This window comes from Martes martes, assembly GCF_963455335.1.
Source record: "Martes martes genome assembly, chromosome: 12".
Classification (NCBI taxonomy): domain Eukaryota; kingdom Metazoa; phylum Chordata; class Mammalia; order Carnivora; family Mustelidae; genus Martes; species Martes martes.
Genome location: NC_137900.1, coordinates 25,883,480 through 25,889,479, shown reverse-complemented (window position 1 = coordinate 25,889,479; position 6,000 = coordinate 25,883,480). Strand labels below are relative to the sequence as shown.

General features: G+C 42.9%; 1 protein-coding gene across 1 annotated transcript in view; it reads left to right on the top strand.

Moving 5' to 3' along the window:
• The first annotated feature begins 1,974 nt into the window (after window positions 1–1,974).
• The window catches only part of KIF27 (kinesin family member 27), an 86,025-nt gene continuing 81,999 nt past the window's right edge, over window positions 1,975–6,000 (top strand). Inside the window, exon 1 of the mRNA XM_080820782.1 lies at window positions 1,975–2,154. The gene's annotated coding sequence lies outside the window, so the exon portion shown is untranslated. The remainder of the gene's footprint in view (window positions 2,155–6,000) is intronic.

The window sequence follows — 6,000 nt, the reverse complement described above, 5'->3', positions numbered from 1 at the left end:
TGAGTTTCAGTGAGTAGATAATATTATTTTATAAATGTACCATTAATTTATCAATCCCTTCCATTGAAATTTTATGTAATTTCCAAGTTTTTGCTATTACAAATAGTATAATAAACATTCTCGCATATGATTTTTTTTTAAAAGATTTTATTTATTTGAGAGAGAGAATGAGTGACAGAGGGGAGGGGTTGGGGGAGAGGGAAAAGCAGACTCCCTGCTGAGCAGGGAGCACATGAAAGCTCAATTCCAGGACCCCGAGATTATTACGACCTGAGACAAAGTCAGTTGCTTAACCAACTGAGCCACCTAGGCACCCCCAGCATGTGATTCTTTATCTATGAATCTATTTATCCACAAAATAAATCAAGATACTCACAGACACATTCAAAACGCTGGGGGTTTGACGCCCAGGTGCTGAGTCTAGTTCCCTGAAGGGGGTTGGTGGGGCCACTCTCCTCCCCCTTGGGTGCCCACTGCCTCTGTAAGGGTTGGAGGCAAAATAAACACTGAACCTTATTTTGGCTTTCACCTTTTATCATAGAAGTGAAAATCCTCTTTGGATTTCTTCTAGTTAGGAAAAAGTAGGTCTTTCAGCCAAGAGGCAGAGTGTGAACTTCGAAAAGCAGGCGATACTTGTAATTCAATTTAATAACTAAGGAGTTTTTTCCCCCCATCTTCATTTCTAAGTTTCATGAGAGAAGAGATACTTTTTGAAAGTTACTTAAAAAAAAAAAAAAAAAAAAAGAGCGGTGCCTGGGTGGCTAAGAGGGTTAAGCCTCTGCCTTCGCTCTGGTCATGAACTCAGGATCCTGGAATCCAGCCCTGAATCCAGCTCTCTGCTCAGCAGGGAGCGGGCTTCCGCCTCGCTCTCTGCCTGCTGCTCTGCCTACTTGTGATCTCTCTCTCCGTCAAATAAATAAATAATTTTTTTTTTTTTTTAAGAAAAATCTCTTGGAACAAAATGCTCGGATTGTGCTTTTAAAAATGGAAAGCGTTGGGGTGCCTGGGTGGCTCAGTGGGTTAAGCCTCTGCCTTTGGCTCAGGTCATGGTCTCAGGATCCTGGGATGGAGCCCCACATCGGGCTCTCTGCTCGGCAGGGAGCCTGCTTCCCTCTCTCTCTCTGCCTGCCTCTACTTGTGATCTCTCTCTGTGTCAAATAAATTAATAAAATCTTTAAAAAATAAATGGAAGGCATTAAAGCACTTAAAACTAAATTGGAAAAGTTAAACATAGAATTACAATATGACCTGGCAATCCCATTCCTAAATCTGTAGCAAAAGAACTGAAAACAGATACTAAACAAATACTCGTACATGAAAATTCCAAACAGCATTATTCACATTAGCCAAAAAGTGGAAACGGCCTCCATGTCCATCAAATGATGAATTGATAAATAACACTTGGTATGCCCACACAAGGGGATATTATTCAGCATAAAAAGGAGTGCAATTACTGATACATGCTACAACATGGATGGACGAGGAAAACCCTGTTTAGCAAAGGAAGCCAGACACAAAAGGTCACAAACAGTATGATTGGGTGAATCCAAAATGCCCCAAATAGGTAAATCGATACAGAGAAAGCAGACTGATGGTTGCCAGGGACTGTGGAAGAGGGGAAGGGGAGTGACTGCTCACCGACATGGGATTTCCTTTCGGGGTGGGGAAAATATTTTGGAAGCAGAGGTGATGGTGGCACAACTTTGTGAATGCCTAATATACACCTTAAAACGGTTTGATGTATGTTATACGAACTTTACTTCAATATAAAGAAATGGAATTGGCAGCTAAAATACTGAAACAAGGTGAGTCTTCCTCACATTCATTTTGCAAACCGGTGAGTTACTCTGGTTCAGCCCTGAGAGGTCCGGGAGAGCTGTCGCTGTAGCGACGCCGGGAGCGGGCCTCCCCCCGATGGGGCGGGGCTTGTGAGGCGGGGCTTGCCAGGGACGGGCCTCGTCGGGGGCGGGGTCTGGGGCGCGGCGGAGCGCCCGGCCAGGAGGGGGCGCGTCCGGGACTGGCTTCGCCGGTTGCCCGGAGAACCCGCGACAACAAAAGGCCTGAGCGGCGGCGGCGTCGGCGGCGGCCGGGAGGAGCGAAGCCGGGTAGTCCTGCGCTGTGCTCGCCGCCGGAGACCGGGGCTTTCTCGAGCTGGTCAGTGAGTGGAGGGCAGGCCTGGCGGGGCCGGGTGCGGTGTGGCGCCCGCGCTCCGGCTCGCTGTTGAGGGGAGGGGGCGCCGCCTAGGGGTGGCGGGTCGGGGGCCGCTGCGAGATGGCTCGTGGGGGTGGGGGGCGGTTGGGCGCCTGCAAAGCCGAGGAGGGCCCCAGAGGGGCTGGGGTGGGTGCTGGGAACTCCGCCGAACGGCCGGGGGGAAGTGGGGTCCCCCTGGAGGTAGAAGGGCCCGGGAATTAGGGACGCGCGGGAACGCCAGACGGAACCCCACTGAGTCAGATCCTGTTTCTGGCGCTGGTGCTTCCAGCTGCGGGAGCCGAAGGGATGGGAAGGCCCACCCTCATGGGGGTTTCGTTTTGTCGCCGGCCTCGTTTTCCATGCGGATGTTGAAACTTTGGTGCAACCCGAGCGCTGTAGGAGTTTCAAAGCCTCCTCCCTCAGAGGCAGGTTTCGTTGAGAAAGAACAGTGCCCAAGTTCTTTATTTGAAACGCCTTTTAAATAACACTTCGCTCCCTCCAAGTTTGCAGATCTTTGTTTTTCTACTTTACTTTCTCTATTCTCTAGTTATTATGCATTTGGGACCTTTCCTGAGATACTTGGCGATTCATTGGCCATTTGCTGGGATGTTTCTTACGGAAATATTAGCAAACCAAAATATTTAGACAACCACTACTTCTGAAAAACCACGGGCACTGGATGGCAACAGTATTTGGAGACACTTCTTTTTGATCAGTGACATGGCGTCAGTGATCAAAGATTCTCTTGCCTTTCTCTGATTTCAAAACTCCATGGAGTATGCCTAAATATCACTAGCCAATCAGATTTCACCTTTCATTACATTTATTGGTGACATGATACATATTGTTCTGATGACTGCAATTGATCAGAATCTAAACCTTAAGTGCTGTGAATTTTTTAATACTTAAATTCTTGGATATTAATCTTTGGCAAGCCATAGATTTAGGGCCCTTATTTATTAAAATAGATTAGATAGAATTTCTCTTGTGCTTGTAGCAAAACTGTCCCATTGTAAAAACCTAGAAAGTGAAAATATCCCAATTACACTGCACCTTTTATTAGCAGTTTTGTTGGAAATAGTTAGGTTTGGCTTAACATAGACCATGACTTCTGTTTTAATGTGATAGTATAAATAAAAAAAAATCTGTATAATAAAAACTTCAAATGTAGGTATTTAGAGGCATTTGGAAGAAACAACTCATACAGCATCCTTGTAGTTTATTTGGAAAGTTTTCCAGTACCAAGTGATCATGGAGTCCTTTAGGATCCAAGAAAAGATATATTGTACATATGAGTATTTTTTTTTCACAGCTGATTTTAACTAGAATGGTTAAAACTGCCAAGGTAGGTACATCTTTTTATTGTGGCCATTAAATACAGCATGTTGACTCTGTTTTGGGATTTTGCAGCCCAAGGGAGCTGATACTTTTTTACTCTCAGTGGGCTTTTAGTAGGGTGATGTATTTGTTATTGTGATCCTTTTCAGACTATCCACTCACAGAATTTTAATGCTCAGTACTGCTGCAGAGTTTTTTAAAGGCTAGTGAATATTAAATATGTCTTTATTAACATTTCCATAGCAAGTAGAGCTAAAGATGTTATTTTAGTCTATTAATAGTTACTAGGTTAGTAGTCTACTACTAGTTAATAGTCTACTACTACTAGTCTACTAGGTTACTTAATGAGACTGTGCAAGACTCTACTTCTCCAAAGAGTCCAGCCACACCCCAAACTGATTATTTTTTATTATCTACACTTAAACATTATCAAGACTATTTGTTACATTTTCTTTTTAGCTTTTTTTTAAATTTTAAGACTTTATGATTTATTTGTGAGGGAGAGAGAGCACAAGCAGAGGGAATGGTAGAAGCAGAGGGAGAAGCAGAGTTCCCCCTGAGCAGGAGCCCAACTCAGGACTCCATCCCAGGCCCCTAGGATTATGACCTGAGCTGAAGGCAGATGCTTAACCGACTGAGCCACCCAGGTGTCCCTCTCTTTAGCTTTTATATAGTGTAAGCTTCATCCTACCAAATCTGAACATTCATGTAAAAGTTTTTATGAAAACTTATGTTTGTTTGTTTTTTTTAAACTTATGTTTTTATTTCTCTTGGGTTTATACCTAAGGAGAGGAGTTGCTGGGTCAAATGATAATTATGTTTTAACTTTCTGAGGAACTGCCAGACTCTTTTCCAAAGTTGAGTGCATCATTTTATGTTTCCCTCTGGAGTATGTGAAGGTTCCTTCCATATTCTGTATGTTCTCACTGACACTTGTTTTTGTCATTTTTTAAAAAAAATTATTTTTTGGGGTGCCTGGGTGGCTCAGAGGGTTAAGCCTCTGCCTTCAGCTCAGGTCATGGTCCCAGGATCCTAGGATTGAATCCCACATCAGGCTCTCTGCTCAACAGGAGCCTGCTTCTTCCTCTCCCTCTGCCTGCCATTTCCTCTGTTTGTGTTCTCTCTCTCTGTCAAATAAATAAATAAAATCTTTTTAAAAATTATTTATTTATTTATTTATTTGAGAGAGTGTGGGAGAGGGAGAGCACAAGCATGAGGGAGGAACAGAGGGAGAGGGAGAAGCGGGCTCCCTGCTGAGCAGGGAGGCCTATGAGGGGCTGGATCCTGGGACTCCAGGATCATGACCTAAGCTGAAGGCAGATGCTCAAGCAGCTGAGGCACCCATGTGCACCTCACCAACATGTGTTTTGATCTGTCTGTTTAAAAATTTTTTGATTAATATCCATCTTTTTAAAAATTGAAGTACATTTGACATAACACTGTTATGTTAGTTTCTGGTGTGCAGACAAGTGTATGTGGTGTGCTATGCTCACCACAAGTGCAGCTATCATCTGTCACCATTCAGTGCTATTACAATACCATTGACCCTATGCTATAATTTTTATCCCTTGACTCATTCATTTCATAACTGGAATGCTATGCTCCCACTCCCCTTCACCCATTTTGTCCATCTCTCCAACCTGCTACTGTCTGGCCACCATCAGTTTGTTCTCTGTATTTATGGGTCTGATTCTGCCTTTTATTAGTTTGTTTTATTTTGTAGATTCCACATATAAGGGAAGTTATATGGGGCACACCTGGCTGGCTCAGTCCATTGAGTATATAATCCTTAGTCTCATACGTGAGATTTGAGCCACACATTGGTTGCAGAAATTACTTTAAAATAAATACATAAGTAAATAAACATTAAACAGAAAGGAAAAAATTATATGGTATTTGTCTTTCTCTGTCTGACTTGTTTCACTTAGCATAATACCCTGTAGGTCCATCCATGTTTTGCAAATGGCAAGATTTCGTTCACTTTTATGGCTGAGTAATATTCCATTGCATATATATACACCACATCTTCTTTATCCATTCACTCATTGATGGATGCTTGGGTTGCCTCCATATCTAGGCTCTTGTAAATAATGATAGTAAACATAGTGGTACATACATCTTTTTGAATTAGTGTTTTTGTATTTGTTGGTAAAATACCCAGTTGTACAATTAGAGGATCATAGGTTAGTTCTATTTTTAATGTTTTGAGGAAGCTCCATACTGTTTTCCAGAGTGGCTGCACTAATTCACATTCCCACCGATCATGGTCGAGGGTTACTTTTTCTCCACATTCTTGCTAACACTTGTTATTCCTTGTCTTTTTTTTTTAATAATTTTTTTAATTTTTTATAAACATATAATGTATTATTAGCCCCAGGGGTACAGGTCTGTGAATCACCAGGTTTACACACTTCACAGCACTCACCATAGCACATACCCTTCCCAATGTCCATAACCCCACCACCCTCTCCC